A 12,614-nucleotide genomic window follows, 5' to 3' on the forward strand; every position below is an offset into this window, starting at 1 on the left:
GATTTTAAAAATCTACATCCACGCGAACGTAGTTGCGGGCATCAAGGCAACCTATTGCACACCATTATAATGGTATATACGCATGTGACCTAAAACTTTTGTACCAACCATTGTAAAACGTTTATTTGCAACTAGAGGATGCCTGCGACTTCATTCGCGTGGATTTAGGTTGTAAAAGATCCCGTGGGAACTGTTCGGTTTTCCGGGATAAAAGTAGCCTATGTCCGTTACCGGTTTAACTACCGGCTAACACTGTACCAAATTTCGTCAAAATCGGTTAAACTGTTGGGCCGTGAAATGGTAGCAGACAGACAGACTGACAGACAGAGTACAGACACACTTTCGCATTTATAATATTATTAGTATGGATGAATAAATTATGATTATTATTGTCAGCTAGTATTTTGATAATGCTCTACATATTATTAGTCACCTGGCCTCTGTGTGTCGGTTAGTCTGTGCGCATACAAAGGATTAGTGCGCAACAATACAATAGTGGGTACGGATTTTTTTTAGTTTAATTTGTTCCGGACGCCGACAAGCGCGGAAGGTTTTATTGATTTTATGTAAAGATCTCTCTCTGCGATGACTCATTACTCATTACTGAAGGTCGTAACCCCTTTCTATTAATCACACGGATTTTCTTGCGTTATGATGGGTCTCTCCGTCACTCGCTCCATACAAACGTAGTTCCAATTTCATTTGAATATTAAGCAACCAAAGTCCTGCAGACATATTCTAGAAACTAATATCTATGCCTGTGGTGTTTTAGATTTTTCTAAAAATATGTAGTTTTAAAATTACAATTAATGTACTTAATGTAATAAATTTAAAAATAATTACAATGAATGGGCTGTAATTTTATTTGTATTAATATTACGTGTGGAAGTGCCTATAGGAGACCTATGTCCAGTGGTGGACATGTCTATGTCCAGCGGTGGACGTGTCTATGTCCAGCGGTGGACGTGTGTCGGTTGATAGTGATGATGATAAAAGGGGTGAGGATGAGTCGATATGAAAAAAATAGTCGGTAAAAATGTTCGAAAATGTACTTTTATAGTTCGAAATGAGGTTTTAATGGAAACGGTTTTAAACAAAAGCCTTTCACAGCGAAACCGGAATACCGTAGAAGTACTGATACTCGTATTTTTAATTATTTTGGAATTCCTCGCGCTTACCGGGAATATCTGCCTATCTGTGTAATACCTACCCACCCGCAACTCTCTAAAGAGTAAATTGATTTTGAATAGGTGGGTTCTTTCTCCACTCACTTTCCACAACTTACGTACGAATTTTCCTTCAAATTCCGATGCTTTTGTGAACAAGATAACAATAAAAAATTAAATAGATATATTATGTATATTCCATTTAAACTAATAATCACAGTCGACAGGTCCTAAATCTCCACAGTTTAGAGAAATTTTTAAGAAACCATACCGTAGAGTTCCCTAACTTCGTCTGCTTTTGACCGTTTTTTCAAATTTTCCGCCAATCGGATGTAAAAAAATCTGTTATGTCTGACAAACATCGTCCAATGGTAATAGGGTCATTTAGCCTGTTTGCGTCCACTTAGTAGAGTTGTTAAGTTTGAACATGAAAAAAAAAATGTCCGTGTGGTAGTTTTGAACTAAAAATGGATGTAATGTAGTCCCTATATAGTCTAGTCAAGTTTAATGCACAGTTTTGGACAACACATCTGATGTTTTATTCTACACAGCTACAAATAGCTGAAACAGGTGATTTACCCATTTTGCGTCCACGAAATCCAGATTGCGTCCGCCTGTGGACCAATTGGCGTCCACTAGTTCAGAAGGGGGAAATAGAGGAGATAGGTTTTATAGCTGTAAAGGAAAGCTTGTGATTTTAATGAAATCATTTATTTAATATTCCACATGTGTCGCAAGTATTTTCAAACGGCGTACAATTTTCATGCATCCATTTATGACAGAAAATGCATTGAATCCAATCTTCAATTTTTTCAGTTTTATAGTAGTTTTCGCCACATCTTAAACAATCATATTCGCAGTCTTCTCCAGCTGAATCCTCGCTATCCAAAAGTATTAGGTCTTCTTCTTCAGAAGTCGATTCCAATTTGTTTTTAAACGAACGTGGCTTTCGATTTTGTATTTTATATTTCTTCTTTGAATTTCTTCTTTTGAAGTCAATACTGCTGCTATTTGTTTTGTACGTTTTCTTGCAGAGTTGTCAATTTCAGGATTTAATTCACCAAGAAATTTATGAGTTTCGGCAGTGTCTGAAAACAGATTTGGACGTTACCTTATGTAAATATGTAATTTATCTTAAAAGCAAGTCTTAAGTAGTACCGGCGGCGCAAGACCGAGACCTGTAGAAGTCCATGCAAGAAACCTTTGTTCAGTAGTGGACAAAATCGGATCGGTCCGATCTATCGGTTGACGAAGAAGAAGATAAAGAAGACTGTGAATTTCATGTCGATGGCGACGGATGATTGGTATTTACTGAAATAATGAACTGTGACATACAGACATACGGACAATCGCAACATAAAGATTAGATATATTTTACCATTTTGGTAGGAAACCCTAAAAAATGGAACAAAATTCGAATAACAATATACTGAAAATATAATATATGGTATATGGTATAATTTAAGGTAGGTATATATTTTTAGGTTAGGTTGGCATAAAGAATATATATTTCCTACAAAAAATTGTATAATTATTTTTACTTCCATTATTTTCGTGTGATAAATAGTTGGACGCAAAATGTTATACAGGGTTTCTAATGTAGGTATAGTTTGCGTCCAAATGTTTTTGATATTAATTATCTTTTTATCTATTTCTGATGATATGGACGCAAATCGGCCATTATATTCTGTATGTAAATAATATTAAAACTGATAGCAAATTTATATTGTTTTTCCCACTTTATTGTATTTAAATAAACACTGAATCAGAACAAGCTAGAGTAATCTGCGTCCACAGCGGACGCAAAGTGAAATTTTTATAAATTTGATGTAGCAGTTCGCGTCCGCCTTATATAAAACTGCCAGTAGAAAAAATTAAGCACAAACATCGTTATCCCTATAGTGTGGTTCATAATTAAGGTCTAGGAACAACAAAGAATTCTAAATTTCAAATAAATCCATTAAATACTTACGGTGAAAAGTGCAGCTGCGCACTATTTCATTTCTAATATTTTCGCGCATCGACACTCGTTGGTTGCACACTCAAAACTAGTTCTTTTTTCATTCAAGTTGGATTGCGCGCATAGATTTTTTGTTTGTGTGTGTGTAACTGTCATAGGTCCAAAATATCCATAGAAGCGCTCGTGTTTCCGTAAGTGTGTTCGTATGGTTATTTTCCACTGCTGTAAAATAGTAGTTCGTCGTTTGGACGCGAATTGGGCGTTGGACGCGAACAGGCAAAATGACCCTAGTTCTTTTTATGTGTGTATGAAAGTGTACCTACTGTTTATAGTTTAGGCAAGCTAATGACCGTTAAAAAAATAGACGAAGTTAAGGTGAAATTCCAAACTTCATCTATGCATAGGAAATTTATTTTAAACATAATGCCAATTTTATCAAAAAAATATAAATAATATAAAATTATTCAAAAGTCCAAATACACTATCTTAATGCCTTTTAATTTTATATATTTTATACTTTTATTTAGGTAGACGAAGTTAGGGCGTACTTTGTCCAAAATCGTTTTTAAATTCAGGGGTGGCACAAAGGTATCGTAAATAAAAATGAAATATGATGAATGAATTAAACACTTTAATCGTAGTAATCGTAAAACTGTCTTTTTCTTAGGCATTCTAATGCTAAATCCAACATGTCCAGGCTGTAAGCAACTGTATATGATCGTTTTTTCTTTTTTACGAATTCTCGATTCATGTCTAGAGTTTTTGGATTACCTGTAAATAAAATTAAAATAATCGACTATTGCACATATAAATTTATAGTGGTATATTTTGTAATTGTTAATTTTCTTCAAATATTCATTTCTAGCACTTTTAGTTGGCGCATGTCTGTTAATAAAAGTTTTTTCTTATAAAATTTCTAGGTTTTGCCCGCGGCTTCGCTCGCGTGAACTTTGGTTTATCATAAATCCCGCGGAAACCGTGGATTTCAGGATAAAATATCCTCCTTCAGGAGTTCTCCTACATCACAAGTCTCAACTGTTTATCCTATTTGGCTGAAATTAGAAATGGAAATAAATTATACCCTGACTTAATACACAGGCTACTTTTCATCGTGAAAAAGCCATGGTTCATGCAGAATCAATAAAAAAAAAACAACATTCATGCAGGCAGCGCCACAGGAAAAACCTAGTAACTTTATATTTAAAGAAACCTTTTATTATCAAACATTAATTTAAAACACCTTAAATGCGCCAGAAATCAACTCTTTTATCAACTTACTTTACATTTTGTTATGTAGGAAATATATAGTTATTTATACAATATATCTACGTTTTGGTACTTATTCAGATACATAACAGTTTTAAATAGGAATAGAGGGTATAGAGTAAGAAAAAATACAGACCAGACTTTTTCATATAAGTATAGTACAAAAAAAAAGTTCTTATTTTAATTTTGACAACCCTAAGGGCAGACGAAGTTAGAAAAACATCACATTACAGATTGTATCCTAACATTGTCTGCCCTAATATTTCTGTAGTTAACGAACATATCTGAATGATTTTTTTAATTTTGGTAATAGATTATATGAGTAAACTGTAGTAAAGATTTAAAAAACTTACCTCCAAGCAGTATTGAGTAATGACACAAATTTTCGGGGTCGGTAAAAAAGAAGCGTGTGCGTGATCCGAAGATACTCACGATTGTGACAAAATGGCCATCAATATTTTGACAAATGACATTGCAATGGTGCCATGATTAAATATGTATACTTCCCAAATCACTACAATTAGTGTTTCCATAAAAGGAAAAAAAATATTGAATTTTTTAAATTTTAGCCGATGTTAGGCATATAAGTTGAAGTTAGGAGACTCTACGGTACCACAAACTGATCATTTAAAGAAAAAAACCGGCCAAGTGCGAGTTAGACTCGCGCACCGAGGGTTTCGTACTCGGATATTTTTTCCAAGATTTTTTAGAATGGTGCAACAGGTAAAGCACTTTTAACTAACCCCCGACCCAGAAAGAGGGGTGTTATGAGATTGACGTGTGATATCTGTCTGTGGCATTGTAGCTCCTAAACTAATGAACCGATTTTAATTTAGTTTGTTTTTGTTTGAAAGATGGCTTGATCGAGAGTGTTCTTAGCTATAATCCAAGAAAGTCGATTCAGCCGTTTGAAAGTTATCAGCTCTTTTCTAGTTACTATAACCTTCACTTGTCGGGGGTGTTGAAAATTTTTAATTTACACTTGTGCATGGATATACCTACTGGTAGTTAAAGTCTGAGACAGAGTGTGACGTAGGCTACTTTTATCCAAGAAAGTGAATGAGTTCCCACGGACAATTTGAAGTACTCTACCCTTACAAGACGCAATCAGTTTTGGTCCCCTCAGCATCCAATCTCATCGTGTCGGAGGGATGTACGCCCTGGTCGCGTCGAGGGTTAATTAATTGGCGCGACGCGACCTGGACGACCTTTAATCAGCAAACCCTTAAATGACTTGAATGCTCCTCAAAGTAGTTTGGGAAATACAAATAAAATTGGTAGAATCACACTAATATTATAAAGGCGAAAGTTTGTATGTGTGTGTGTGTGTGTGTGTGTGTGTGTCTGTATGTTTGTTACTCCTTCACGCAAAAACTACTGGACGGATTTGGCTGAAAATTGGAATGGAGATAGATAATATCCAGGATTAGCACATAGGCTACTTTTATCCCGGAAAATCAAAGAGTTCCCACGGGATTTCAAAAACTTTAATCCACGCGGACGAAGTCGCGGGCATCATCTAGTTGGTCATATATTGGTCATATAAAGTAGAATGCTATAAAAAAAACGAAGCTGCTCATTTTTTATACTGTTTATTTTTAGGAGTTTTTTTTCCGTTTGGAATATGTCACTCCGTAAGGGCACATTCTACAACCACTTACTTGCGTAAGGCCTTCTTGTACAGCCGTAATAGAGCCCTAGCCTCATCCGACAGAGGTTGGGATAGGGCTCCGTTACAGCCGCCGATCTGGCGAAGAATGGGGACTCGACGGAATATCTCCCATCTCTCGCCTCGTTACGAACACATTCCACTAAAATATAGTGTACGTCCTCCGGTAACGCTGCTCATTCTCATCCAACAGACATCATTGACATGTGATATATTTAATGTAGTTTAATGAATTCAAAGAATAGTTTAAATAATGACTTTATACAAATTTTGCAGGCCTGATTATGTAAGGTGAAACATTTCTACTAGACAATATGTACTTAATAACATTTCACTGTAAAAAATGTTTCTGCAAATAAAAAATCTTGTATCTTGAAACAGAGCAAGGCAATGAATAAAAAAAAGAAAAAACCATGTTAGCTATCAAAAGTCTCCGACCATGATGTCGGAGGAAAAAATAGAGGAAAAAAAAGTACAATTCCGTATACTGATTGCTAAAAACTTTGGCGATCACTTTTTACCCGACTGCGGCAAAGCCAAAAGGAAGGGTTATGATTTTAGCAGTCTATGTATGTATGTGTGTATGTTTGTATCCAGATTCTGTGTGTTCCACCATAGTACCTAAACTACTGGTCCGAATTTGATGAATCAGGTGTCAATTGATTCGTTGTGAAGGTCCGGGTGACATAGACTATATTTTATACAAAAAATATTGACCTAAGGGATGTTACATCAAAAATAGTGGAGGTCTCAAAAATTTTTTTTTTGCTATTGCATCGAGTGGGATGTCAAATGAAAGAGGATAAAATTCTGAGCTCATGTATATAAATGTACAATAACATTAAAATATACCAAGCGACAGAAGAACAATTTTACTATAATATTTCATTTTAGTTTTCAATTTTTTCCCCCCAACTGTTAATAAAAGTAAGATAAGGCTAGCTTTAAGTTTTATTGTAATATTTTCAATAAAAAAAAAAAGTTAATTTTTTAAATTACTTACTATCATTCCTTTGAGTCTACGAGGGCGCCAAACTTTGCCAAACGCGCCCTGGTCTGAGAAGAAGCCATCAATTTAAAAAAATAATCATACGCAAGATATGAAGTATTTATTTCTTTTGAAAAAGCTTTATATGGGTCAGAGGAAAACGCATCAAGGTTCGTTCAGAAGTTTTTAATGGCGGCGGGAAATTTGTGTCTTCCGCTCCGACGTAGTGGAGATGCGTTGTTTGACAGGCGCAGATTTACCGTCATCGTCTTTTCGGAAACGGAACCCTATTCCGTACCTCAAAAGGAAAAACGGAACCCTTATTGGATCACTTTGTTGTCTGTCTGTCTGTCTGTCTGTCTGTCTGTCTGTCTGTCTGTCTGTCTGTCTGTCTGTCTGTCTGTCTGTCTGTCTGTCTGTCTGTCTGTCTGTCTGTCTGTCTGTCTGTCTGTCTGTCTGTCTGTCTGTCTGTCTGTAGTACCTATAGGGTACTTCCCGCTGACCTAGAATCATGAAAAAAAAAGTGTTTCAATTTTTAAAGTAAGATAACTACACCTACCAAGTGGGGTATCATATGAAAGGGCTTTACCTGTTCATTCTAAAACAGATTTTTATTTATTTTTATGGTGAATAGTTTTTAATTTATCGTGCAAAATGTTGGAAAAAATACCCGAGTACGGAACCCTCAGTGCGCGAGTCTGACTCGCACTTGGCCGGTTTTTTTTTCATCTCAGGGCCAGTTGCACATCAGGTGGAAACTGTTTGATTTTCTGGGATCAAAAGATGCTTATGTCAATTACAGGGACACAAGCTACCTCGGTACCTTTCACACAAATCGGATAAACGGATGGGTCTTTAGGAATCCCGTGGGAACTCTTTGATTTTCCGGGATAAAAAGTAGGGGCCGTGAAAAGGTAGCAGACAGACAGACACACTTTCGCATTTATAATATTATATTATGGAAGTATGGATTATATGTTTAAAACTTTTAACTACTGACTGACTAAAACACAGACATTGCTAGTATTGGTAGAATCTATCTTACAAAACTTTTCATTTCCTCCGATTTTCCACGATTTTCCTCTGAAACCTGCACACGTGTGTTATTACTTAGGTTCCGACTAATCACAGCTAGTACTCACTCTACACCTTTGTCTATGCGACCTACTTGTTAGTTTGGGAGAAATCTTGCCTATTGTTTACCTTTTGTCAGCCTTTGCCAGCCTTTCTGCTACCTTTTGTACTTATGAAAACACCCATAATGTATCACGTGTTTATGTTTTTGCAGTTTTGTGGGAGATTTCAATGAAAAATAGAACTTTTCTTTTGAAAAACTAAAAATAAAGATTTGGATTTGCGCAAAACCTGATGCTAAGTTATCATTGTGATAGGAAAGTCTAACCAGGAAAGTGGAAAGAGTACCTAATTATGGAGTTGAAAAAAAAATTGATTTACTATTACTATACCTTGTTAAATATGTTTTAATACGTACTTAGTTGGTTTATTCCCCTTTTACTTGTGCTGTAAGACCTACCTGCCTGCCAAATTTCACGACTCTAGGTTAACGGGAAGTACTCTACAGGTTGCTTGACAGACACGACAGACAGACAAGGAAGGGATCCTTATAAGGATTCCTTTTTCCTCTTGAGTATAGAACCCTAAAAATGCCGACGCCATATTGTATTGTCTATTTAAAACATGTCTTTTTTCGCCATCCCTCTCATGTAAACTTTATTATAACTCACAAGTACACTCCAAGAGCGCGGAGACCGGAAGTACGCTCTCGTACCACAAGATGGCGATAAAACTAAAATTTCCGCTTCCGGCCGCCATGTTGCAGCCACCCTGTCAAATTGTAGTGGAAATTTATGACCTGTAGTTATTTTCATATTAAACTTTGGAACTATTTTTGAACGAAATTAGAGAAATAGTTCCTTCAAAAGTTTTAAATTATGCGAATCTGTGTAAGAAAGCTCCCAGAAGACATATTGGAGATGTCTTTCATAATATTATGTTAACAACATGGATGTATAGATACTCGTTAACAAGTTCAAAGTTTTCATAAAACGTACTTACCTGAACTTATTACAAGTTCTCATAAGTACAAGTACAATGTATTTGGTTATTTAAAAGATAAGAAAGCTCGTTTCAAAAAGTTTAAGTTATATAGTGAAACTAGTGTTTTGCTCGGTGCGCGAGCTGCTAAAGCAGCTCGCGTGACGTGGTAATGTTTAGCTTTATTGTATTAAACCGAATCGAGTTATTAAGATGCAAAATTCACCGCGAAAACACCATAAAACGACACCCATATCGATTTTTTTCTTAAAAAAGACATGTCCGCCATCTTGGATTTCAAAATAAATGTCGTTATCAAAATCAGCCCCTGGAAAACTCTGAAAACGACATCCATATCATTTTTTGTAAAAACGGGGTAGTTGAGGGTAATAAAGTAGGGTGCGTGGGTGCGCGGACCACTAAAGTGGTCCGCGAGCATGCAGAGTTTGTTCCACCGAGTAGACCTTCGGACCCTGATCATCTTTTGCCAAGAAACCATTCTTCCATCTTTTATAGCCTCCGAGATAGACACCGACGAAATTTGTACGGCGGCCATCTTGTTTTTCCAAAATTTTCCACTTTTTCTATTAATCGTTTACTACATTCTTCAAAGATTGCGAGTTTCAACGAAATCGGTTGGAAAACAAAAGAGTTGCAAAAATCACGTCGGTCGCCATCTTGTTTTTCTGAAATGTCATAATTTTTCCCTTCTCATATCGCGCTTCAAAACATATCTCCCCTACATTATCGTATCGTTTTCCGTCTCTTTCTAGGAGAATGAGACATTCAATATTCGCCATACAAAATGTATGGGAAAATAAATTCCGCCATTTTGAATTTTTTTTCTATTCATCGAGTAGACCTTCGGACCCTGATCATCTCTTGCCAAGAAACCACACTTCCATCTTTTATACCCTCCGAGCTGGACACCGGTGAAATTTGTATGGCGGCCATCTTTTTTTCGCCATTTTGAATTTTTTTTCAGCTTTTTGGCAATTGGATGACGTCATGAATGACATTTGCTCGAGCACCCCCCACCTATCTTCAATACCTTAAGCGGGCCCTCCACCCGTCTCCGAAACCCTCAATCATCAGCTCTCTCCATAATTTTGGCTTACTAAGTTTTTGTTCTCTATACGACACCATCAGTGAAAAAAAAATTTTTCATACAAAATTTTACAGGAGTTTCTTAGTCTCGAATCTCGAAAATCTCCCCAAAAGTGGCAACACCGGTTGCATATCTCCATACTGCCAGCCGAGATACACAATCGATTCATACATATTGACTTTCCAAAATGTTGCCAACTGCCTCAAAAACGTGATCAAAATTTCGAACAATTAAAAAAAATACAAAATGGCCGCCAACTCGTGTCACAGAAAGATTTTACACGGTTTCATAATTTTCCTATTAACTACAGGATATACCGCTCCCGATGACGTTTCGATCTTTCCTCTCGCTCGCACCCACGCGAAAGGGGATTCCGTGAAAAAGACCACGTCGAAAATCACTTTTTCTTTGATAAATTCCAGTGTTGCCAGTCTCCGGCGACAAAAATACCCAAATGTCATTTGTACGAGCAAAACACGTAATCGCTCATACTCGGATTTTGCTAAAAGTGCGTATTTCGATTTTTTATAATTTCCCGAAAATCTTGAAATTTCCCGAAAAATGGGGTAATTTTTTCCCACAGATCTATACCTCGAGTCTATACGTACAATCGCTTCATAGGAATCGAATCACTCCGATGTTGCCAACTTTGAGATATTTAACTTTTAAAATTGCGTTTTTTCGTACCTCGAACAAAACGGCCGCCATGACAGCCGCCATCTTGAATTTTGAAAATCCACTCTCGTTCTGTCAAAATACAGGATAGTCGTGGGCGAAACCAGAAAAAATAATTATCCTCGACTACCCCGTTTGGGATCTGTAGCGCCGCGGTTCGGGGTCGAAAAATGAAAATTTTGAAAACGCTCCGGCTCGGCCGCCATCTTGTTTTTCCAATTTTTTCCCCATTTTCTGTTAACCGTTTACAACTTTCTTCAAAGTTTGCAAAACTCAACGAAATCGGTTGGAATACAAAAGAGCTGCAAAAATCACCTCGGCCGCCATCTTGTTTTTCCGAAATGTCATAATTTTTCCCCAGAGGGTTCCCGAATCCAAACACAACTCCCCCACATCACTATATCATTTTCCGTCTCCTTCTAGGAGAACAATTATGTCAATGAGTCAGTCAGTCAGTGAGTGGTAATTGAGCTATATATAGTATAATAAATAATATTCTCCGAGATAGACACCGACGAAATTTGTACAGCGGCCATCTTGTTTTTCCAAATTTTTCCACTTTTTCTATTAATCGTTTACTACATTCTTTAAAGATTGCGAGTTTGAACGAAATCGGTTGGAAAACAAAAGAGTTGCAAAAATCATATAGGCCGCCATCTTGTTTTTCTGAAATGTCATAATTTTTCCCTACTCATATCGCGCACCAAAACATATCTCCCCTACATTATCGTATCGTTATCCGTCTCTTTCTAGGAGAATGAGATATTCAATATTCGCCATACAAAATGTATGTAAAAATAAATTCCGCCATTTTGAATTTTTTTTCTATTCTTCGAGTAGACCTTCGGACCCTGATCATCTCTTGCCAAGAAACCACACTTCCATCTTTTATACCCTCCGAGCTGGACACCGGCGAAATTTGTATGGCGGCTATCTTTTCTTCGCCATTTTGAATTTTTTTCCAGCTTTTTGGCAATTGGATGACGTCATGAATGACATTTGCTCGAGCACCCCCCACCTATCTTCAATACCTTAAGCGGGCCCTTCACCCGTTTTCGATATCCTCAATCATCAGCTCTCTCCATAATTTTGGCTTACTAAGTTTTTGTTTTCTATACGACACCATCAGTGAAAAAAAAAAATTTCATACAAAATTTTACAGGAGTTTCTTAGTTGAAAATCTCGAAAATCTCCCCAAAAGTGGCAACACCGGTTGCATATCTCCATACTGCAAGCCGAGGTACACAATCGATTCATACATACTGGCTTTCCAAAATGTTGCCAACTGCCTCAAAAACGTGGTCAAAATTTCGAAAAATTAAAAAAAATACAAAATGGCCGCCAACTCGTTTCACAGAAAGATTTTACACGGTTTCATAATTTTCCTATTAACTACAGGATATACCGCGCCCGATAACGTTTCAATCTTTCCTCTCGCTCGCACTCACGCGAAAGGGGATACCGTGAAAAAGACCGTGTCGAAAATTACTTTTACTTTGATAAATTTCAGTGTTGCCAGTCCTTGGCGACAGAAAAACCTAAATGTCATTTGCACGAGCAAAACACTTAATCGCTCATACTCGGATTTTGCTAAAAGTGCGTATTTCGATTTTTTACAATTTCCCAAAAATCTTGAAATTTCCCCAAATAATGGGGTAATTTTTTTCCTCCAATCTATACTTCGAGCCAATACGTACAATCGCTTCATAGAAGCCAAATCGCTCCGA

At 36.8% G+C, this 12,614-nt stretch overlaps 1 protein-coding gene and 2 long non-coding RNA genes across 3 annotated transcripts in view; 1 reads left to right on the forward strand and 2 right to left on the reverse strand.

Annotated features, from left to right (window-relative positions):
• LOC123878835 (RNA-binding protein Musashi homolog 2-like) overlaps positions 1–12,614 on the forward strand; it is a 138,318-nt gene that overhangs the window by 36,233 nt on the left and 89,471 nt on the right. The gene's annotated exons all lie outside the window — the stretch shown is intronic.
• Positions 1,862–3,410, reverse strand: LOC123878851. The gene is made up of 2 exons (XR_006798890.1): positions 3,139–3,410; positions 1,862–2,254 (listed from the first exon to the last, which is right to left on the reverse strand). It is a non-coding gene; the product is annotated as an uncharacterized LOC123878851 (long non-coding RNA).
• Positions 3,823–5,000, reverse strand: LOC123878854. Its single transcript, XR_006798893.1, has 2 exons — positions 4,746–5,000; positions 3,823–3,897 (listed from the first exon to the last, which is right to left on the reverse strand). It is a non-coding gene; the product is annotated as an uncharacterized LOC123878854 (long non-coding RNA).

Source organism: Maniola jurtina, chromosome 26 (genome assembly GCF_905333055.1).
Source record: "Maniola jurtina chromosome 26, ilManJurt1.1, whole genome shotgun sequence".
Classification (NCBI taxonomy): domain Eukaryota; kingdom Metazoa; phylum Arthropoda; class Insecta; order Lepidoptera; family Nymphalidae; genus Maniola; species Maniola jurtina.